Raw genomic sequence first — 24,569 nt, forward strand, 5'->3', positions numbered from 1 at the left:
TGCCGTTGTAATCGGGCGAGTTTCTACTTTCTGATGCATTAGGGATTTCATGAGTCCGTCTATCCGTTCACGAGGTATGGGAGTTTGAAGTTATAGAACTGTTGTGAAACCACCAAAACGTTCGCTGCTCTGATACTCGAAACCAATAACTGGAATGGCCTAGGGGAAAAGCACACAGAACATTGTAATCGGGCAAGTTTCTACTTTCAGATGCAACAGGAATTTCTCGAGTTCGTCAATCCGTTCGCGAGATATGGGTGTTTGAAGTTATGGAATGGTTGAGAGTCCATTAAAATTTTCGCAAGTCTGATACTCGAAACCAATAACTGGAGTGGCCTAGAGGAAAAGTACACACACCGTTGTAATCGGGCGAGTTTCTGCCTTCAGATGCGGTAGGAATTTCTCGATTTCGTCAATCCGTTCGCGAGATATGGAAGTTTGAAGTTAAGGAATGGTTGAGAATCCATCAAAGTTTTCGTAAGTCTGATACTCGAAACCAATAACTACTATGGCCTAGGGCAAAAATGCACATACCGTTGTAATCGGGCAAGTTCCTACTTTCAGATGCAACCGGAATTTCTCGAGTTCGTCAACCCGTTCGCGAGATATGGGAGTTTGAAGTTAAGAAATGGTTGAGAAACCATCAAAATTTTCGCAAGTCTGATACTCGAAACCAATAACTACAATGGCCTAGGGCAAAAATACACATACCGTTGTAATCGGGCGAGTTTCTGCTTTCAGATGCAACAGGAATTTCTCGAGTTCGTCAATCCGTTCGCGAGATATGGGAGTTTGAAGTTAAGGAATGGTTGAGAAACAATCAAAAATTTCGCATGTCTGATACATGAAACCAATAACTGGAATGGCCTAGGGGAAAAGTACACACACCATTGTAATCGGGCGAGTTTCTGCTTTCAGATGCAACAGGAATTTCTCGAGTTCGTCAATCCGTTCGCGAGATATGGGAGTTTGAAGTTAAGGAATGGATGAGAAACCATCAAAATTTTCGCACGTCTTATACTCGAAACCAATAACTACAATGGCCTATGGGAAAAATACACATAGCGTTGTAATCGTGCGAGCTTCTACTTTCAGATGCAACAGGAATTTCTCGAGTTCGCCAATCTGTTCGCGATATATGGGAGTTTGAAGTTATGGAATCGTTGAGAAACCATCAAAACTTTCTCAAGTCTGATACTAGAAACCAATAACTACTATGGCCTAGGTCAAAAATACACATACCGTTGTAATCGGGCGAGTTTCTACTTTCAGATGCAACAGGAATTTCTCGAGTCCGTCAATCCGTTCGCGAGATATGGGAGTTTGAAGTTAAGGAATGGTTGAGAAACCATCAAAATTTTCGCAAGTCTGATACTCGAAACCAATAACTACTATGGCCTAGGGCAAAAATGCACATACCGTTGTAATCGGGCGAGTTTCTGCTTTCAGATGCAACAGGAATTTCTCGAGATCGTCAATCCGTTCGCGAGATATGGGAGTTTGAGGTTAAGGAATGGTTGAGAAACCATCAAAGTTTTCGCAAGTCTGATACTCGAAACCAATAACTACTATGGTCTAGAGCAAAAATACACATACCGTTGTAATCGGGCGAGTTTCAACTTTCAGACGCAACTGGAATTTCTCGAGTTCGTCAATCCGTTCGCATATATGGGAGTTTGAAGTTATGGAATGGTTGAGAAACCATCAAAATTTTCGCAATTCTGATACTCGAAACCAATAACTACTATGGCCTAGGGCAAAAATACACATACCGTTGTAATCGGGCGAGTTTCTACTTTCAGACGCAACTGGAATTTCTCGAGTTCGTCAATCCGTTCGCATATATGGGAGTTTGAAGTTATGGAATGGTTGAGAAACCATCAAAATTTTCGCAAGTCTGATACTCGGAACAAATAACTACTATGGACTAGAGCAAAAATACACATACCGTTGTAATCGGGCGGGTTTCAACTTTCAGACGCAACAGGAATTTCTCGAGTTCGTCAATCCGTTCGCATATATGGGATTTTGAAGTTGTGGAATGGTTGAGAAACCATCAAAATTTTCGCAAGTCTGATACTCGAAACCAATAACTACTATGGCCTAGGGCAAAAATACAAATACCGTTGTAATCGGCAAGATTCTACTTTCAGATGCAACAGGAATATCTCGAGTTCGTCAATCCGTTCGCGAGATATGGGAGTTTGAAATTAAGGAATGGTTGAGAAACAATCCAAATTTTCGCAAGTCTCATACTCGAAAGCAATGACTACAATGGCCTAGGGGAAAAATACAAATACCGTTGTAATCGGCAAGTTTCTACTTTCAGATGCAACAGGAATATCTCGAGTTCGTCAATCCGTTCGCGAGATATGGGAGTTTGAAGTTAAGGAATGGTTGAGATACCTTCAAAGTTTTCGCAAGTCTCATACTCGAAAGCAATAACTACAATGGCCTAGGGGAAAAATACAAATACCGTTGGAATCGGGCGAGTTTCTGCTTTCAGATGCAACAGGAATTTCTCGAGTTCGTCAATCCGTTCGCGAGATATGGGAGTTTGAAGTTAAGGAATGGTTGAGATACCATCAAAGTTTTCGCAAGTCTCATACTCGAAAGCAATAACTACAATGGCCTAGGGGAAAAATACAAATACCGTTGGAATCGGGCGAGTTTCAACTTTCAGATGCAACAGGAATTTCGCGAGGTCTTCAACCGGTTCGCGAGATATGGGAGTTTGAATTTAAGGAATGGTTGAGAGTCCATTAAAATTTTCGCAAGTCTGATACTCGAAACCGATAACTAGAATGGCCTAGGGAAAAAGTACACACACCATTGTAATCGGGCGAGTTTCTGCCTTCAGATGCAGTAGGAATTTCTCGAGTTCGTCAATCCGTTCGCGAGATATGGGAGTTTGAAGTTAAGGAATGGTTGAGAAACAATCAAAAATTCGCATGTCTGATACATGAAACCAATAACTGGAATGGCCTAGGGGAAAATTACACACACCATTGTAATCGGGCGAGTTTCTGCTTTCAGATGCAACAGGAATTTCTCGAGTTCGTCAATCCGTTCGCGAGATATGGGAGTTTGAAGTTAAGGAATGGATGAGAAACCATCAAAATTTCGCACGTCTTATACTCGAAACCAATAACTACTATGGCCTAGGGCAAAAATGACCATACCGTTGTAATCGGGCGAGTATCTGCTTTCAGATGCAACAGGAATTTCTCGAGTTCGCCAATCCGTTCGCGATATATGGGAGTTTGAAGCTATGGAATCGTTGAAAAACCATCAAAACTTTCGCAAGTCTGATACTAGAAACCAATAACTACTATGGCCTAGGGCAAAAATACACATACCGTTGTAAACGGGCGAGTGTCTGCGTTCAGATGCAACAGGAATTTCTCGAGTTCGTCAATCCGTTCGCGAGATATGGGAGTTTGAGGTTAAGGAATGGTTGAGAAACCATCAAAATTTTCGCAAGTCTGATACTCGAAACCAATAACTACTATGGCCTAGGGCAAAAATACACATACCGTTGTAGTCGGGCGAGTTTCTACTTTCAGATGCAACAGGAATTTCTCGAGTCCGTCAATCCGTTCGCGAGATATGGGAGTTTGAAGTTAAGGAATGGTTGAGAAACCATCAAAATTTTCGCAAGTCTGATACTCGAAACCAATAACTAATATGGCCTAGGGCAAAAATGCACATACCGTTGTAATCGGGCGAGTTTCTGCTTTCAGATGCAACAGGAATTTCTCGAGATCGTCCATCCGTTCGCGAGATATGGGAGTTTGAGGTTAAGGAATGGTTGAGAAACCATGAAAGTTTTCGCAAGTCTGATACTCGAAACCAATAACTACTATGGTCTAGAGCAAAAATACACATACCGTTGTAATCGGGCGAGTTTCAACTTTCAGACGCAACTGGAATTTCTCGAGTTCGTCAATCCGTTCGCATATATGGGAGTTTGAAGTTATGGAATGGTTGAGAAACCATCAAAATTTTCGCAAGTCTGATACTCGAAACCAATAACTACTATGGCCTAGGGCAAAAATACACATACCGTTGTAATCGGGCGAGTTTCTACTTTTAGATGCAACAGGAATTTCTCGAGTCCGTCAATCCGTTCGCATATATGGGAGTTTGAAGTTATGGAATGGTTGAGAAACCATCAAAATTTTCGCAAGTCTGACACTCGAAACCAATAACTACAATGGCCTATGGGAAAAATACACTAAGCGTTGTAATCGTGCGAGTTTCTACTTTCAGATGCAACAGGAATTTCTCGAGTCTGTCAATCCGTTCGCGAGATATGGGAGTTTGAAGTCATGGAACTGTTGTGAAACCACCAAAACTTTCGCTGCTCTGATACTCGAAACCGATAACTGGAATGGCCTAGGGGAGAAATACACATACCGTTGTAATCGGGCGAGTTTCTACTTTCAGATGCAACAGGAATTTCTCGAGTCCGTCAATCCGTTCGCGAGATATGGGAGTTTGAGGTTTAGTAATGTTTGAGAAACCATCAAAATTTTCGCAAGTCCGATACTCGAAACCGATAACTACTATGGCCTAGGGCAAAAATACACATACCGTTGTAATCGGGCGAGTTTCTACTTTTAGATGCAACAGGAATTTCTCGAGTCCGTCAATCCGTTCGCATATATGGGAGTTTGAAGTTATGGAATGGTTGAGAAACCATCAAAATTTTCGCAAGTCTGACACTCGAAACCAATAACTACAATGGCCTATGGGAAAAATACACTAAGCGTTGTAATCGTGCGAGTTTCTACTTTCAGATGCAACAGGAATTTCTCGAGTCTGTCAATCCGTTCGCGAGATATGGGAGTTTGAAGTCATGGAACTGTTGTGAAACCACCAAAACTTTCGCTGCTCTGATACTCGAAACCGATAACTGGAATGGCCTAGGGGAGAAATACACATACCGTTGTAATCGGGCGAGTTTCTACTTTCAGATGCAACAGGAATTTCTCGAGTCCGTCAATCCGTTCGCGAGATATGGGAGTTTGAGGTTTAGTAATGTTTGAGAAACCATCAAAATTTTCGCAAGTCCGATACTCGAAACCAATAACTACTATGGCCTAGGGCAAAAATGCACATACCGTTGTAAACGGGAGAGTGTCTGCGTTCAGATGCAACAGGAATTTCTCGAGTTCGTCAATCCGTTCGCATATATGGGAGTTTGAGGTTAAGGAATGGTTGAGAAACCATCAAAGTTTTCGCAAGTCTGATACTCGAAACCAATAACTACTATGGTCTAGAGCAAAAATACACATACCGTTGTAATCGGGCGAGTTTCAACTTTCAGACGCAACTGGAATTTCTCGAGTTCGTCAATCCGTTCGCATATATGGGAGTTTGAAGTTATGGAATGGTTGAGAAACCATCAAAATTTTCGCAAGTCTGATACTCGAAACCAATAACTACTATGGCCTAGGGCAAAAATACACATACCGTTGTAATCGGGCGAGTTTCTACTTTCAGATGCAACAGGAATTTCTCGAGTCCGTCAATCCGTTCGCATATATGGGAGTTTGAAGTTACGGAATGGTTGAGAAACCATCAAAGTTTTCGCAAGTCTGACACTAGAAACCAATAACTACTATGGCCTAGGGGAAAAGTACACACACCATTGTAATCGGGCGAGTTTCTACTTTCAGATGCAACAGGAATTTCTCGAGTCCGTCAATCCGTTCGCGAGATATGGGAGTTTGAAGTTAAGAAATGGTTGAGAAACCATCAAAATTTTCGCATGTCTGATACTCGAAACCAATAACTACTATGGCCTAGGGCAAAAATGCACATACCGTTGTCATCGGGCGAGTTTCTGCTTTCAGATGCAACAGGAATTTCTCGAGTTCGCCAATCCGTTCGCGATATATGGGAGTTTGAAGTTATGGAATGGTTGAGAAACCATCAAAGTTTTCGCAAGTCTGATACTCGAAACCAATAACTACTATGGTCTAGAGCAAAAATACACATACCGTTGTAATCGGGCAGGTTCTACTTTCAGACGCAACTGGAATTTCTCGAGTTCGTCAATCCGTTCGCATATATGGGAGTTTGAAGTTATGGAATGGTTGAGAAACCATCAAAATTTTCGCAAGTCTGATACTAGAAACCAATAACTACTATGGCCTAGGGCAAAAATACACATACCGTTGTAAACGGGAGAGTGTCTGCGTTCAGATGCAACAGGAATTTCTCGAGTTCGTCAATCCGTTCGCGAGATATGTGAGTTTGAGGTTAAGGAATGGATGAGAAACCATCAAAGTTTTCGCAAGTCTGATACTCGAAACCAATAACTACAATGGCCTATGGGAAAAATACACCTAGCGTTGTAATCGGGCGAGTTTCTACTTTCAGATGCAACAGGAATTTCTCGAGTCTGTCAATCCGTTCGCGAGATATGGGAGTTTGAAGTCATGGAACTGTTGTGAAACCGCCAAAACTTTCGCTGCTCTGATACTCGAAACCGATAACTGGAATGGCCTAGGGGAGAAATACACATACCGTTGTAATCGGGCGAGTTTCTACTTTCAGTACAACAGAAATTTCTCGAGTTCGTCAATCCGTTCGCGAGATATGTGAGTTTGAAGTTATGGAATGTTTCAGAAACCATCAAAATTTTCGCAAGTCTGATACTAGAAACTAATTCCTACTATGGCGTAGGGGAGAAATACACATACCGTTGTAATCGGGCGAGTTCCTACTTTCAGGGGCAACAGGAATTTCTCGAGTTCGTCAATCCGTTCGCGAGATATGGGAGTTTGAAGTTAAGGAATGGTTGAGAAACCATCAAAATTTTCGCAAATCTGATACTCGAAACCAATAACTACAATGACCTAGGGGAAAAATACACATACCTTTGTAATCGGGCGAGTTTCTACTTTCAGATGCAACAGGAATTTCTCGAGTTCGTCAATGCGTTCGCGAGATATGGGAGTTTGGAGTTAAGGAATGGTTGAGAAACCATCAAAATTTTCACAAGTCTGACACTCGAAACAAATAACTATTTTGGCCTAGGGCAAAAATACACATACCGTTGTAATCGGGAGAGTTTCTGCTTTCAGATGCAATAGGAAATTCTCGAGTTCGTCAATCCGTTCGCGGGATATGGGAGTTTGAAGTTAAGGAATGGTTGAGAAACAATCAAAATTTTCGCAAGTCTTATACTCGAAACCGAAGAAAGAAATGAAGAAACGAAGAAAGAAACGAAGAAACGAACAAAGAAACGGAGATACGATGAAAGAAACGGAGTAACGAAGAAAGAAACGGAGAAACGAAGAAAGAAACGATGAAACGAACAAAGAAACGAAGAAACGAACAAAGAAATGGAGAAACGAAGAAAGAAACGGAGAAACGGAGAAAGAAACGGAGAAACGAAAAGAGAAACGGAGAAACGAAGAAAGAAACGGAGAAACGAAGAAAGAAACGGAGAAACAGTGAAATAAATGGAGAAACGGAGAAAGAAACGGAGAAACGAAGAAAGAAATGGAGGATCAAACAAAGAAACGGAGAAACGAAGAAAGAAACGGAGAAACGAAGAAAGAAACGGAGATACGAAGAAAGAAACGGAGAAACGAAGAAAGAAATGGAGAAACGAAGAAAGAAACGGAGAAACGAAGAAAGAAATGGAGGATCAAACAAAGAAACGGAGAAACGAAGAAAGAAACGGAGAAACGAAGAAAGAAACGGAGATACGAAGAAAGAAACGGAGAAACGAAGAAAGAAATGGAGAAACGAAGAAAGAAACGGAGAAACGAAGACAGAAACGGAGAAACGAAGAAAGAAACGGAGAAACGAACAAAGAAACGGAGAAACGAACAAAGGTACGGAGAAACGGAGAAATAAATGGAGAAACGAAGAAATACACGGAGAAACGAACAAGGATACGGAGAAACGAAGAAAGAAACGGAGATACGATGAAAGAAACGCAGTAACGAAGAAAGAAACGGAGAAACGGAGAAATAAATGGAGAAACGAAGAAATAAAGGGACAAACAAAGAAAGAAACGGAGAAACGAAGAAATAAACGGAGAAACGAAGAAAGAAACGGAGAAACGAACAAAGAAACGGAGGAACGAAGAAAGAAACGGAGAAACGAACAAGGAAACGGAGAAACGAAGAAAGAAACGGAGAAACGAAGAAAGAAACGGAGAAACGAAGAAAGAAACGGAGGAACGAAGAAAGAAACGGAGAAACGAAGAAAGAAACGGAGAAACGAAGAAAGAACACGAGTAACGAAGAAAGAAACGGAGAAGCGGAGAAATAAATGGAGAAACGAAGAAATAAACGGAGAAACGAAGAAAGAAACGGAGAAACGAACAAAGAAACGGAGAAACGAACAAAGAAACGGAGAAACGGGGAAATAAATGGAGAAACGAAGAAAGAAACGGAGAAACGAACAAAGAAACGGAGAAACGAACAAAGAAACGGAGAAACGAAGAGAGATACGGAGAAACGAAGAAAGGAACGCAGAAACGAAGAAAGAAACGGAGATACGAAGAAAGAAACGGAGAAATGAAGAATGAAACGGCGAAACGAACAAAGGAACGGAGAAACGAAGAAAGAAACGGAGAAACGAACAAGGAAACGGAGAAACGAAGGAAGAAACGGAGAAACGAAGAAAGAAACGGAGAAACGAAGAAAGAAACGGAGGAACGAAGAAAGAAACGGAGAAATAAATGGAGAAACGAAGATATGAACGGAGAAACGAAGAAAGAAACGGAGAAACGAAGAAAGAAACGGAGAAATGAAGAAAGAAATGAAGAACCGAAGAAAGAAACGATGAAACGAAGAAATAAACCGAGAAACGGAGAAAGAAACGGAGAAACGAAGAAAGAAACAGAGAAACGGACAAAGAAACGCAGAAACGAAGGATGAAACGGAGAAACGTAGAAATAAACGGAGAAATGAAGAGAGAAACGGAGAAACGAAGAAAGAAACGGAGAAACGAACAAGGAAACGGAGAAACGAAGGAAGAAACGGAGAAACGAAGAAAGAAACGGAGAAACGAAGAAAGAAACGGAGGAACGAAGAAAGAAACGGAGAAATAAATGGAGAAACGAAGATATGAACGGAGAAACGAAGAAAGAAACGGAGAAACGAAGAAAGAAACGGAGAAATGAAGAAAGAAATGAAGAACCGAAGAAAGAAACGATGAAACGAAGAAATAAACCGAGAAACGGAGAAAGAAACGGAGAAACGAAGAAAGAAACAGAGAAACGGACAAAGAAACGCAGAAACGAAGGATGAAACGGAGAAACGTAGAAATAAACGGAGAAATGAAGAGAGAAACGGAGAAACGAAGAAAGAAACGGAGAAACGAAGAAAGAAATGGAGAAATGAAGAAAGAAACGAAGAAACGAAGAATGAAACGAAGAAACGGAGAAATAAACCGACAAACGGAAAAAGAAACGGAGAAACGAAGAAAGAAACAGAGAAACGGACAAAGAAACGCAGAAATGAAGAATGAAACGGAGAAACGTAGAAATAAACGGAGAAATGAAGAAAGAAACGGAGGAACAAAGAAAGAAACGGAGAAGCGAACAAAGAAACGGAGAAATGAAGAAAGAAACGGAGAAACGGAGAAAGAAACTGAGAAACGAAGACAGAAACAGAGAATCGGAGAAATAAATGGAGAAACGAAGAAAGAAACGGAGAAACGAAGAAAGAAATGGAGAAACAAACAAAGAAACGGAGAAACGAAGACAGAAACGGTCAAACGAACAAAGAAACGGATAAACGAAGAAAGATACGGAGAAACGGTGAAATAAATGGGGAAACGAAGACATAAACGGAGAAACGAACAAGGAAACGGAGAAACGAAGAAAGAAACGGAGAAACGAAGACAGAAACGGAGAAACGAAGAAAGAAACGGAGAAACGAACAAAGAAACGGAGAAACGAACAAAGAAACCGAGAAACGGAGAAATAAATGGAGAAACGAAGTAATAAACGGAGAAACGAACAAGGAAACGGAGAAACGAAGAAAGAAACGGAGATACGATGAAAGAAGCGCAGTAACGAAGAAAGAAACGGAGAAACGGAGAAATAAATGGAGAAACGAAGAAATAAACGAAGAAACGAAGAAAGAAACGGAGATACGATGAAAGAAGCGCAGTAACGAAGAAAGAAACGGAGAAACGGAGAAATAAATGGAGAAACGAAGAAAGAAACGGAGAACCGAATAAAGAAACGGAGAAACAAAGAAAGAAACGGAGAAACGAACAAAGAAACGGAGAAATGAAGAAAGAAACGGAGAAACGAAGAAAGAATCGGAGAAACGAAGAAAGAAGCGGAGCAACGATGAAAGAAACGGAGAAACGAACAAAGAAACGGAGAAACGAAGAAAGAAACGGAGAAACGAAGAAAGGAACGGAGAAACGAAGAAAGAACACGAGTAACGAAGAAAGAAATGGAGAAGCGGGAAAATAAATGGAGAAACGAAGAAATAAACGGAGAAACGAACAAAGAAACGGAGAAGCGAAGAAAGAAACGGAGAAACGAACAAAGAAACGGAGAAACGAACAAAGAAACGGAGAAACGAACAAAGAAACGGAGAAACGAAGAAAGAAACGGAGAAACGGGGAAATAAATGGAGAAACGAAGAAAGAAACGGAGAAACGAACAAAGAAACGGAGAAACGAACAAAGTAACGGAGAAACGAACAAAGAAACGGAGAAACGAAGAAAGATACGGAGAAACGAAGAAAGGAACGCAGAAACGAAGAAAGAAACGGAGATACGAAGAAAGAAACGGAGAAATGAAGAATGAAACGGCGAAACGAACAAAGAAACGGAGAAACGAAGAAAGAATCGGAGAAACGAAGAAAGAAACGGAGAAACGAAGAAAGAAACTGAGAAACGAAGAAAGAAACAGAGAATCGGAGAAATAAATGGAGAAACGAAGAAAGAAACGGAGAAACGAAGAAAGAAATGGAGAAACAAACAAAGAAACGGAGAAACGAAGACAGAAACGGTCAAACGAACAAAGAAACGGATAAACGAAGAAAGATACGGAGAAACGGTGAAATAAATGGGGAAACGAAGACATAAACGGAGAAACGAACAAGGAAACGGAGAAACGAAGAAAGAAACGGAGAAACGAAGACAGAAACGGAGAAACGAAGAAATAAACGGAGAAACGAACAAGGAAACGGAGAAACGAAGAAAGAAACGGAGATACGATGAAAGAAGCGCAGTAACGAAGAAATAAATGGAGAAACGAAGAAATAAACGAAGAAACGAAGAAAGAAACGGAGAAACGAAGAAATAAACGGAGAAACGAAGAAAGAAACGGAGAAACGAAGAAAGAAACGGAGAAACGAAGAAAGAAACGGAGAACCGAAGAAAGAAACGGAGAAACAAAGAAAGAAACGGAGAAACGAACAAAGAAACGGAGAAATGATGAAAGAAACGGAGAAACGGAGAAACGAAGAAAGAATCGGAGAAACGAAGAAAGAAGCGGAGCAACGATGAAAGAAACGGAGAAACGAACAAAGAAACGGAGAAACGAAGAAAGAAACGGAGAAACGAAGAAAGAAACGGAGAAACGAAGAAAGGAACGGAGAAACGATGAAAGAACACGAGTAACGAAGAAAGAAATGGAGAAGCGGGAAAATAAATGGAGAAACGACGAAATAAACGGAGATACGAACAAAGAAACGGAGAAGCGAAGAAAGAAACGGAGAAACGAACAAAGAAACGGAGAAACGAACAAAGAAACGGAGAAACGAACAAAGAAACGGAGAAACGAACAAAGAAACGGAGAAACGGGGAAATAAATGGAGAAACGAAGAAAGAAACGGAGAAACGAACAAAGAAACGGAGAAACGAACAAAGTAACGGAGAAACGAACAAAGAAACGGAGAAACGAAGAAAGATACGGAGAAACGAAGAAAGGAACGCAGAAACGAAGAAAGAAACGGAGATACGAAGAAAGAAACGGAGAAATGAAGAATGAAACGGCGAAACGAACAATGAAACGGAGAAACGAAGAAAGAAACGGAGAAACGAACAAAGAAACGGAGAAACGAACAAGGAAACGGAGAAACGAAGGAAGAAACGGAGAAACGAAGAAAGAAATGGAGAAACGAAGAAAGAAACGGAGGAACGAAGAAAGAAACGGAGAAATAAATGGAGAAACGAAGATATGAACGGAGAAACGAAGAAAGAAACGGAGAAACGAAGAAAGAAACGTAGAAATGAAGAAAGAAATGAAGAACCGAAGAAAGAAACGAAGAAACGAAGAAATAAAACGAGAAACGGAGAAAGAAACGGAGAAACAAAGAAAGAAACAGAGAAACGGACAAAGAAACGCAGAAACGAAGAATGAAACAGAGAAAAGTAGAAATAAACGGAGAAATGAAGAGAGAAACGAAGAAACGAAGAATGAAACGAAGAAACGGAGAAATAAACCGAGAAACGGAAAAAGAAACGGAGAAACGAAGAAAGAAACAGAGAAACGGACAAAGAAACGCAGAAATGAAGAATGAAACGGAGAAACGTAGAAATAAACGGAGAAATGAAGAAAGAAACGGAGTAACAAAGAAAGAAACGGAGAAACCATCAAAGAAACGGAGAAACGAAGAAAGAAACGGAGAAACGAAGGAAGGAACGGAGAAACGAAGATATAAACGGAGATACGAAGAAAGAAACGGAGAAACGAAGAAACGATGAAAGAAACAGAGAAACGAAGAAAGAAACGGTGAAACGAAGAAAGAAACGGAGAAACGAAGAAAGAAACGGAGATATAAATGGACAAACGAAGATATAAACGGAGAAACGAAGAAAGAAACGGAGAAACCCAGAAACTAAGAAACGATGAAAGAAACACAGAAACGAAGAAGGAAACTGTGAAACGAAGAAGGAACCGGAGAATCGAAGAAAGAATCGGAGAAACGAAGAAAGAAACGGAGAAACGGACAAAGAAACGCAGAAATGAAGAATGAAACGGAGAAACGGAGAAAGAAATGGAGAAGCGGACAAAGAAACGGAGAAACGAAGAAAGAAACGGCGAAACGAAGAAAGAAACGGAGAAACGAAGAAAGAAACGGAGAAACGGACAAAGAAACGCAGAAATGAAGAATGAAACGGAGAAACGTAGAAATAAACGGAGAAATGAAGAAAGAAACGGAGAAACAATGAAAAAACGGAGAAACGAAGAAAGAAACGGAGAAACGAAGGATGAAACGGAGAAACGAAGATATAAATGGAGAAACGAAGAAAGAAACGGAGAAACGAACAAACGATGAAGGAAACAGAGAAACGAAGAAAGAAGCGGCGAAACGAAAAAAGAAACGGAGAAACGAAGAAAGAAACGGAGATATAAATGGACAAACGAAGATATAAACGGAGAAACGAAGAAAGAAACGGAGAAACGGAGAAACGAAGAAACGATGAAAGAAACAGAGAAACGAAGAAGGAGACTGTGAAACGAAGAAAGAAACGGAGAAACGAAGAAAGAATCGGAGAAACGAAGAAAGAAACGGAGAAACGAAGAAAGAAACTGAGAAACGAAGAAAGAAACAGAGAATCGGAGAAATAAATGGAGAAACGAAGAAAGAAACGGAGAAACGAAGAAAGAAATGGAGAAACAAACAAAGAAACGGAGAAACGAAGAAAGAAACGGTGAAACGAACAAAGAAACGGAGAAACGAAGAAAGATACGGAGAAACGGTGAAATAAATGGAGAAACGAAGACATAAACGGAGAAACGAACAAGGAAACGGAGAAACGAAGAAAGAAACGGAGAAACGAAGAAAGAACCGGAGAACGAAAAAAGAAACGGAGAAACGGAGAAATAAATGGAGAAACGAAGAAATAAACGGAGAAACGAACAAAGAAACGGAGAAACGAACAATGAAACGGAGAAACGAACAAAGAAACGGAGTAACGAACAAAGAAACGGAGAAACGAAGAAAGAAACGGAGAAACGGAGAAATAAATGGAGAAATGAAGAAATAAACGGAGAAACAAAGAAAGAAACGGAGATACGAGGAAAGAAACGGAGAAACGAACAAAGAAACGGAGAAACGAAGAATGAAACGGAGAAACGGGGAAATAAATGGAGAAACGAAGAAAGAAACCGAGAAACGGAAAATAAATGGAGAAACGAAGAAATAAACGGAGAAACGAACAAGGAAACGGAGAAACGAAGAAAGAAACGGAGAAACGAAGAAAGAAACGGAGAAACGAAGAAAGAAACGGAGAAACGAACAAAGAAACGGAGAAACGAAGAAAGATACGGAGAAACGGTGAAATAAATGGAGAAACGAAGACATAAACGGAGAAACGAACAAGGAAACGGAGAAACGAAGAAAGAAACGGAGAAACGAAGAAAGAACCGGAGTAACGAAGAAAGAAACGGAGAAACGGAGAAATAAATGGAGAAACGGAGAAATAAACGAAGAAACGAAGAAAGAAACGGAGAAACGAAGAAATAAATGGAGAAACGAAGAAAGAAACGGAGAAACGAAGAAAGAAACGGAGAAACGAAGAAAGAAACGGAGAACCGAAGAAAGAAACGGAGAAACAAAGAAAGAAACGGAGAAGCGAACAAAGAAACGGAGAAATGAAGAAAGAAACGGAGAAACGAAGAAAGAATCGGAGAAACGAAGAAACAAACGGAGAAACGAAGAAAGAAACGGAGAAACGGACAAAGAAACGCAGAAATGAAGAATGAAACGGAGAAACGTAGAAATAAACGGAGAAATGAAGAAAGAAACGGAGAAACAAAGAAAGAAACGGAGAAACGAAGAAAGAAACGGAGAAACGAAGGATGAAACGGAGAAACGAAGAAAGAAGCGGAGAAATAAATGGAGAAACGAAGATGTAAACGGAGAAACGAAGAAACGATGAAAGAAACAGAGAAACGAAGAAAGAAGCGGCGAAACGAAGAAAGAAACGGAGAAACGAAGAAAGAAACGGAGATATAAATGGACAAACGAAGATATAAACGGAGAAACGAAGAAAGAAACGGAGAAACGCGGAAACGAAGAAACGATGAAAGAAACAGAGAAACGAAGAACGAAACTGTGAAACGAAGAAAGAAACGGAGAAACGAAGAAAGAATCGGAGAAACGAAGAAAGAAACGGAGAAACGAAGAAAGAAACTGAGAAACGAAGAAAGAAACAGAGAATCGGAGAAATAAATGGAGAAACGAAGAAAGAAACGGAGAAACGAAGAAAGAAATGGAGAAACAAACAAAGAAACGGAGAAACGAAGAAAGAAACGGTGAAACGAACAAAGAAACGGAGAAATGAAGAAAGAAACGGAGAAACGAAGAAAGAATCGGAGAAACGAAGAAAGAAACGGAGCAACGATGAAAGAAACGGAGAAACGAACAAAGAAACGGAGAAACGAAGAAAGAAACGGAGAAACGAAGAAAGGAACGGAGAAACGAAGAAAGAACACGAGTAACGAAGAAAGAAACGGAGAAGCGGGGAAATAAATGGAGAAACGAAGAAATAAATGGAGAAACGAACAAAGAAACGGAGAAGCGAAGAAAGAAACGGAGAAACGAACAAAGAAACGGAGAAACGAACAAAGAAACGGAGAAACGAACAAAGAAACGGAGAAACGGGGAAATAAATGGAGAAACGAAGAAATAAACGGAGAAACGGAGAAAGGAACGCAGAAACGAAGAAAGAAACGGAGATACGAAGAAAGAAACGGAGAAACGAAGAAAGAAACGGAGAAACGAAGAAAGAAACGGAGAACCGAAGAAAGAAACGGAGAAACAAAGAAAGAAACGGAGAAGCGAACAAAGAAACGGAGAAATGAAGAAAGAAACGGAGAAATGAAGAAAGAATCGGAGAAACGAAGAAAGAAACGGAGCAACGATGAAAGAAACGGAGAAACGAAGAAAGAAACGGAGAACCGAAGAAAGAAACGGAGAAACAAAGAAAGAAACGGAGAAGCGAACAAAGAAACGGAGAAATGAAGAAAGAAACGGAGAAACGAAGAAAGAATCGGAGAAACGAAGAAAGAAACGGAGCAACGATGAAAGAAACGGAGAAACGAACAAAGAAACGGAGAAACGAAGAAAGAAACGGAGAAACGAAGAAAGAAACGGAGAAACGAAGAAAGAACACGAGTAACGAAGAAAGAAACGGAGAAGCGGGGAAATAAATGGAGAAACGAAGAAATAAACGGAGAAACGAACAAAGAAACGGAGAAGCGAAGAAAGAAACAGAGAAACAAAGAAAGAAACGGAGGAACGAAGAAAGAAACGGAGAAATAAATGGAGAAACGAAGATATGAACGGAGAAACGAAGAAAGAAACGGAGAAACGAAGAAAGAAACAGAGAAACGAAGGAAGAAACCGAGGAACGGAAAATAAATGGAGAAACGAAGAAATAAACGGAGAAACGAACAAGGAAACGGAGAAACGAAGAAAGAAACGGAGAAACGAAGAAAGAAACGGAGAAACGAAGAAAGAAACGGAGAAACGAACAAAGAAACGGAGAAACGAAGAAAGATACGGAGAAACGGTGAAATAAATGGAGAAACGAAGACATAAACGGAGAAACGAACAAGGAAACGGAGAAACGAAGAAAGAAACGGAGAAACGAAGAAAGAAACGGAGAAGCGAACGAAGAAACGGAGAAACGAAGAAAGAAACGGAGAAACGAAGAAAGAAACGGAGAAACGAAGAACGAAACGGAGAAACGATGAAAGAAACGGAGAAAGGAACAAATAAACGGAGAAACGAAGAAAGAAACGGACAAACGGAGAAATAAATGGAGAAATGAAGAAATAAACGGAGAAACGAACCAGGAAACGTAGAAACGAAGAAAGAAACGGAGAAACGAAGAAAGAAATGGAGAAACGAAGAATGGAACGGAGAAATGTAGAAATAAACGGAGAAATGAAGAAACGATGAAAGAAACAGAGAAATGAAGAAGGAAACTGTGAAACGAAGAAAGAAACGGAGAAACGAAGAAAGAATCGGAGAAACGAAGAAAGAAACGGAGAAACGAAGAAAGAAACTGAGAAACGAAGAAAGAAACGCAGAAATGAAGAATGAAACGGAGAAACGTAGAAATAAATGGAGAACTGAAGAAAGAAACGGAGAAACAAAGAAAGAAACAGAGAAACGAAGACAGAAACGGAGAAACGAAGAAAGAAACGAAGAAACGAACAAAGAAACGGAGAAACGAACAAAGAAACGGAGAAACGGAGAAATAAATAGAGAAACGAAGAAATAAACGGAGAAGCGAACAAGGAAACGGAGAAACGAAGAAAGAAACGGAGATACGATGAAAGAAACGCAGTAACGAAGAAAGAAACGGAGAAACGGAGAAATAAATGGAGAAACGAAGAAATAAACGAAGAAACGAAGAAAGAAACGGAGAAACGATGAAATAAACGGAGAAACGAAGAAAGAAAAGGAGAAACGAAGAAAGAAACGGAGAAACGAAGAAAGAAACGGAGAACCGAAGAAAGAAACCGAGAAACAAAGAAAGAAACGGAGAAGCGAACAAAGAAACGGAGAAATGAAGAAAGAAACGGAGAAACGAAGAAAGAATCGGAGAAACGAAGAAAGAAACGGAGCAACGATGAAAGAAACGGAGAAACGAACAAAGAAACGGAGAAACGAAGAAAGAAACGGTGAAACGAAGAAAGGAACGGAGAAACGAAGAAAGAACACGAGTAAAGAAGAAACAAACGGAGAAGCGGGGAAATAAATGGAGAAACGAAGAAATAAACGGAGAAACGAAGAAAGGAACGCAGAAACGAAGAAAGAAACGGAGATACGAAGAAAGAAACGGAGAAACGAAGAAAGAAATGGAGAAATGACGAAAGAAACGGAGAAACGAAGAAAGAAACGGAGGAACGAAGAAAGAAACGGAGAAATAAATGGAGAAACGAAGATATGAACGGAGAAACGAAGAAAGAAACGGAGAAACGAAGAAAGAAACAGAGAAACGAAGGAAGAAACCGAGAAACGGAAAATAAATGGAGAAACGAAGAAATAAACGGAGAAACGAACAAGGAAACGGAGAAACGAAGAAAGAAACGGAGAAACGAAGAAAGAAACGGAGAAACGAAGAAAGAAACGGAGAAACGAACAAACAAACGGAGAAACGAAGAAAGATACGGAGAAACGGTGAAATAAATGGAGAAACGAAGAAAGAAACCGAGAAACGAAGAAAGAAACGGAGAAACGAAGAAAGAATCGGAGAAACGAAGAAAGAAACGGAGAAACGAAGAAAGAAACTGAGAAACGAAGAAAGAAACGGAGAAACGAACAAAGAAACGGAGAAACGAAGGAAGATACGGAGAAACGGTGAAATAAATGGAGAAACGAAGAAATAAACGGAGAAACGAACAAAGAAATGGAGAAACGTACAATGAAACGGAGAAACGAACAAAGAAACGGAGTAACGAACAAAGAAACGGAGAAACGAAGAAAGAAACAGAGAAACGAAGGAAGAAACCGAGAAACGGAAAATAAATGGAGAAACGAAGAAATAAACGGAGAAACGAACAAGGAAACGGAGAAACGAAGAAAGAAACGGAGAAACGAAGAAAGAAACGGAGAAACGAAGAAAGAAACGGAGAAACGAACAAAGAAACGGAGAAACGAAGAAAGATACGGAGAAACGGTGAAATAAATGGAGAAACGAAGACATAAACGGAGAAACGAACAAGGAAACGGAGAAACGAAGAAAGAAACGGAGAAACGAAGAAAGAAACGGAGAAGCGAACGAAGAAACGGAGAAACGAAGAAAGAAACGGAGAAACGAAGAAAGAAACGGAGAAACGAAGAACGAAACGGAGAAACGATGAAAGAAACGGAGAAAGGAACAAATAAACGGAGAAACGAAGAAAGAAACGGACAAACGGAGAAATAAATGGAGAAATGAAGAAATAAACGGAGAAACGAACCAGGAAACGTAGAAACGAAGAAAGAAACGGAGAAACGAAGAAAGAAATGGAGAAACGAAGAATGGAACGGAGAAACGTAGAAATAAACGGAGAAATGAAGAAACGATGAAAGAAACAGAGAAATGAAGAAGGAAACTGTGAAACGAAGAAAGAAACGGAGAAACGAAGAAAGAATCGGAGAAACGAAGAAAGAAACGGAGAAACGAAGAAAGAAACTGAGAAACGAAGAAAGAAACGGAGAAACAAACAAAGAAACGGAGAAACGAAGAAAGATACGGAGAAACGGTGAAATAAATGGAGAAACGAAGAAAGAAACGAGGAACGAGGAAAGAAACGGAGAAACGAAGAAAGAAACGGCGAAACGAAGAAAGAAACGCAGAAATGAAGAATGAAACGGAGAAACGTAGAAATAAATGGAGAACTGAAGAAAGAAACGGAGAAACAAAGAAAGAAACAGAGAAACGAAGACAGAAACGGAGAAACGAAGAAAGAAACGAAGAAACGAACAAAGAAACGGAGAAACGAACAAAGAAACGGAGAAACGGAGAAATAAATAGAGAAACGAAGAAATAAACGGAGAAGCGAACAAGGAAACGGAGAAACGAAGAAAGAAACGGAGATACGATGAAAGAAACGCAGTAACGAAGAAAGAAACGGAGAAACGGAGAAATAAATGGAGAAACGAAGAAATAAACGAAGAAACGAAGAAAGAAACGGAGAAACGAAGAAATAAACGGAGAAACGAAGAAAGAAAAGGAGAAACGAAGAAAGAAACGGAGAAACGAAGAAAGAAACGGAGAACCGAAGAAAGAAACCGAGAAACAAAGAAAGAAACGGAGAAGCGAACAAAGAAACGGAGAAATGAAGAAAGAAACGGAGAAACGAAGAAAGAATCGGAGAAACGAAGAAAGAAACGGAGCAACGATGAAAGAAACGGAGAAACGAACAAAGAAACGGAGAAACGAAGAAAGAAACGGAGAAACGAAGAAAGGAACGGAGAAACGAAGAAAGAACACGAGTAACGAAGAAAGAAACGGAGAAGCGGGGAAATAAATGGAGAAACGAAGAAATAAACGGAGAAACGAAGAAAGGAACGCAGAAACGAAGAAAGAAACGGAGATACGAAGAAAGAAACGGAGAAACGAAGAAAGAAATGGAGAAATGACGAAAGAAACGGAGAAACGAAGAAAGAAACGGAGGAACGAAGAAAGAAACGGAGAAATAAATGGAGAAACGAAGATATGAACGGAGAAACGAAGAAAGAAACGGAGAAACGAAGAAAGAAACAGAGAAACGAAGGAAGAAACCGAGAAACGGAAAATAAATGGAGAAACGAAGAAATAAACGGAGAAACGAACAAGGAAACGGAGAAACGAAGAAAGAAACGGAGAAACGAAGAAAGAAACGGAGAAACGAAGAAAGAAACGGAGAAACGAACAAAGAAACGGAGAAACGAAGAAAGATACGGAGAAACGGTGAAATAAATGGAGAAACGAAGACATAAACGGAGAAACGAACAAGGAAACGTAGAAACGAAGAAAGAAACGGAGAAACGAAGAAAGAAACGGAGAAGCGAACGAAGAAACGGAGAAACGAAGAAAGAAACGGAGAAACGAAGAAAGAAACGGAGAACCGAAGAAAGAAACCGAGAAACGAAGAAAGAAACGGAGAAACGAAGAAAGAATCGGAGAAACGAAGAAAGAAACGGAGAAACGAAGAAAGAAACTGAGAAACGAAGAAAGAAACGGAGAAACGAACAAAGAAACGGAGAAACGAAGAAAGATACGGAGAAACGGTGAAATAAATGGAGAAACGAAGAAATAAACGGAGAAACGAACAAAGAAATGGAGAAACGTACAATGAAACGGAGAAATAAATGGAGAAACGAAGAAATAAACGGAGAAACGAAGAAAGAAACGGAGAAAAGAATAAATAAACCGAGAAACGGGGAAAGAAACGGTGAAACGCAGAAAGAAACGCAGAAACGAAGAAAGAAACGGAGAAACGAACAAAGAAACGGAGAAACGAACAAAGAAACGGAGAAACGAAGAAAGAAGCGGAGAAGTAAATGGAGAAACGAAGAAATAAACGGAGAAACGAACAAGGAAACGGAGAAACGAAGAAAGAAACGGAGAAACGAAGAAAGAAACGGAGAAACGAAGAAAGAAACGGAGAAACGAACAAAGAAACGGAGTAACGAACAAAGAAACGGAGAAACGAAGAAAGAAACGGAGAAACGGAGAAATAAATGGAGAAATGACGAAATAAACGGAGAAACAAAGAAAGAAACGGAGATACGAGGAAAGAAACGGAGAAACGAACAAAGAAACGGAGATACGAGGAAAGAAACGGAGAAACGAACAAAGAAACGGAGAAACGAAGAAAGAAACGGAGAAACGGGGAAATAAATGGAGAAACGAAGAAATAAACGGAAAAACGAAAAAAGACGCGGAGAGACGAGGAAAGAAACGGAGAAACGAAGAGAGAAACGGAGAAGCGAACAAAGAAACGGAGAAACGAAGAAAGAAACGGAGAAACGAAGAAAGAAACGGAGAAACGGAGAAATAAACGAAGAAACGAAGAAAGAAACGGAGAAACGAAGAAAGAAACGGAGAAACGGAGAAATAAATGGAGAAACGAAGAAATAAACCGAGAAACGGAGAAAGAAACGGAGAAACGAACAAAGTAACGGAGAAACGAGGAAAGAAACGGAGAAACGAAGAAAGAAACGGAGAAACGAAGAAAGAAATGGAGAAATGACGAAAGAAACGGAGAAACGAAGAAAGAAACGGAGGAACGAAGAAAGAAACGGAGAAATAAATGGAGAAACGAAGATATGAACGGAGAAACGAAGAAAGAAACGGAGAAACGAAGAAAGAAACAGAGAAACGAAGGAAGAAACCGAGAAACGGAAAATAAATGGAGAAACGAAGAAATAAACGGAGAAATAAATGGAGAAACGAAGATATAAACGGAAATACGAAGAAAGAAACGGAGAAACGAAGAAACGATAAAAGAAACGGAGAAACGAAGAAAGAAACGGAGAAACGAAGGAAGAAACGGGGTAACGAAGAAAGAAACGGAGAAACGAAGAAAGAAGCGCAGAAACGAAGAAAGAAACGGAGAAACGAAGAAAGAAACGGAGAAACGAAGAAAGAAACAGAGAAACGAAGAAATAAACGGAGAATCGAAGAAAGAAACGGAGAAACGAAGAAAGAAACGGAGAAACGAAGAAGGAAACGGAGTAACGAACAGAGAAACGGAGAAACGAAGAAAGAAACGGAGAGAAACGGAAAAATAAATGGAGAAACGACGAAATAAAGTGAGAAACGAAGAAAGAAACGGAGAAGCGAAGAAAGAAACGGGGAAACGAAGAAAGAAGCGCAGAAACGAAGAAAGAAACGGAGAAACGAAGAAAGAAACGGAGAAACGAAGAAAGAAACAGAGAAACGAAGAAAGAAACGGAGAAATGAAGAAATAAACCGTGAAACGGAGAAAGAAACGGAGAAGCGAAGAAAGAAACAGAGAAACGAACAATGAAACGCAGAAACGAAGAATGAAACGGAGAAACGAAGAAATAAACGGAGAAATGGAGAAAGAAGCGGAGAAACAAAGAAAGAAACGGAGAAACGAACAAAGATACGGAGAAACGAAGAAAGAAACGGGGAAACGAAGAATGAAACGGAGAAACGAAGAAAGAAACGGAGAAATAAATGGAGAAACGAAGATATAAACGGAAATACGAAGAAAGAAACGGAGAAACGAAGAAACGATAAAAGAAACGGAGAAACGAAGAAAGAAACGGAGAAACGAAGAAAGAAACGGAGAAACGAAGAAAGAAACGGAGAAATGAAGAAATAAACGGAGAAACGAAGAAAGAAACGAAGAAACGAAGAAAGAAACGAAGAAACGAGCAAAGAATCGGAGAGACGAAGGAAGAAACGGAGAGACGAAGAAAGAAACGGAGAAACGAAGAAAGAAACGGAGAAACGAAGAGAGAAACGGAGAAACGAAGGAAGAAACGGGGTAACGAAGAAAGAAACGAAGAATCGAAGAAAGAAACGGAGAATCGGATAAACAAATGGAGACAGGAAGAAATAAAACGAGAAACGGAGAAAGAAACGGAGAAACGATCAATGAAACGGAGAAACGAACAAAGAAACGGAGAAACGAACAAAGAAACGGAGAAAGAAACGGATTAACGAAGAGAGAAACGGAGAACCGAAGGAAGAAACGGAGTAACGAAGAAAGAAACGAAGAAACGAAGAAAGAAACGCAGAAATGAAGAATGAAACGGAGAAACGTAGAAATAAATGGAGAACTGAAGAAAGAAACGGAGAAACAAAGAAAGAAACAGAGAAACGAAGACAGAAACGGAGAAACGAAGAAAGAAACGAAGAAACGAACAAAGAAACGGAGAAACGAACAAAGAAACGGAGAAACGGAGAAATAAATAGAGAAACGAAGAAATAAACGGAGAAGCGAACAAGGAAACGGAGAAACGAAGAAAGAAACGGAGATACGATGAAAGAAACGCAGTAACGAAGAAAGAAACGGAGAAACGGAGAAATAAATGGAGAAACGAAGAAATAAACGAAGAAACGAAGAAAGAAACGGAGAAACGATGAAATAAACGGAGAAACGAAGAAAGAAAAGGAGAAACGAAGAAAGAAACGGAGAAACGAAGAAAGAAACGGAGAACCGAAGAAAGAAACCGAGAAACAAAGAAAGAAACGGAGAAGCGAACAAAGAAACGGAGAATGAAGAAAGAAACGGAGAAACGAAGAAAGAATCGGAGAAACGAAGAAAGAAACGGAGCAACGATGAAAGAAACGGAGAAACGAACAAAGAAACGGAGAAACGAAGAAAGAAACGGTGAAACGAAGAAAGGAACGGAGAAACGAAGAAAGAACACGAGTAAAGAAGAAACAAACGGAGAAGCGGGGAAATAAATGGAGAAACGAAGAAATAAACGGAGAAACGAAGAAAGGAACGCAGAAACGAAGAAAGAAACGGAGATACGAAGAAAGAAACGGAGAAACGAAGAAAGAAATGGAGAAATGACGAAAGAAACGGAGAAACGAAGAAAGAAACGGAGGAACGAAGAAAGAAACGGAGAAATAAATGGAGAAACGAAGATATGAACGGAGAAACCAAGAAAGAAACGGAGAAACGAAGAAAGAAACAGAGAACGAAGGAAGAAACCGAGAAACGGAAAATAAATGGAGAAACGAAGAAATAAACGGAGAGAAACGAACAAGGAAACGGAGAAACGAAGAAAGAAACGGAGAAACGAAGAAAGAAACGGAGAAACGAAGAAAGAAACGGAGAAACGAACAAACAAACGGAGAAACGAAGAAAGATACGGAGAAACGGTGAAATAAATGGAGAAACGAAGAAAGAAACCGAGAAACGAAGAAAGAAACGGAGAAACGAAGAAAGAATCGGAGAAACGAAGAAAGAAACGGAGAAACGAAGAAAGAAACTGAGAAACGAAGAAAGAAACGGAGAAACGAACAAAGAAACGGAGAAACGAAGGAAGATACGGAGAAACGGTGAAATAAATGGAGAAACGAAGAAATAAACGGAGAAACGAACAAAGAAATGGAGAAACGTACAATGAAACGGAGAAACGAACAAAGAAACG

Source organism: Ptiloglossa arizonensis, unplaced genomic scaffold (assembly GCF_051014685.1).
Source record: "Ptiloglossa arizonensis isolate GNS036 unplaced genomic scaffold, iyPtiAriz1_principal scaffold0020, whole genome shotgun sequence".
Lineage (NCBI taxonomy): Eukaryota > Metazoa > Arthropoda > Insecta > Hymenoptera > Colletidae > Ptiloglossa > Ptiloglossa arizonensis.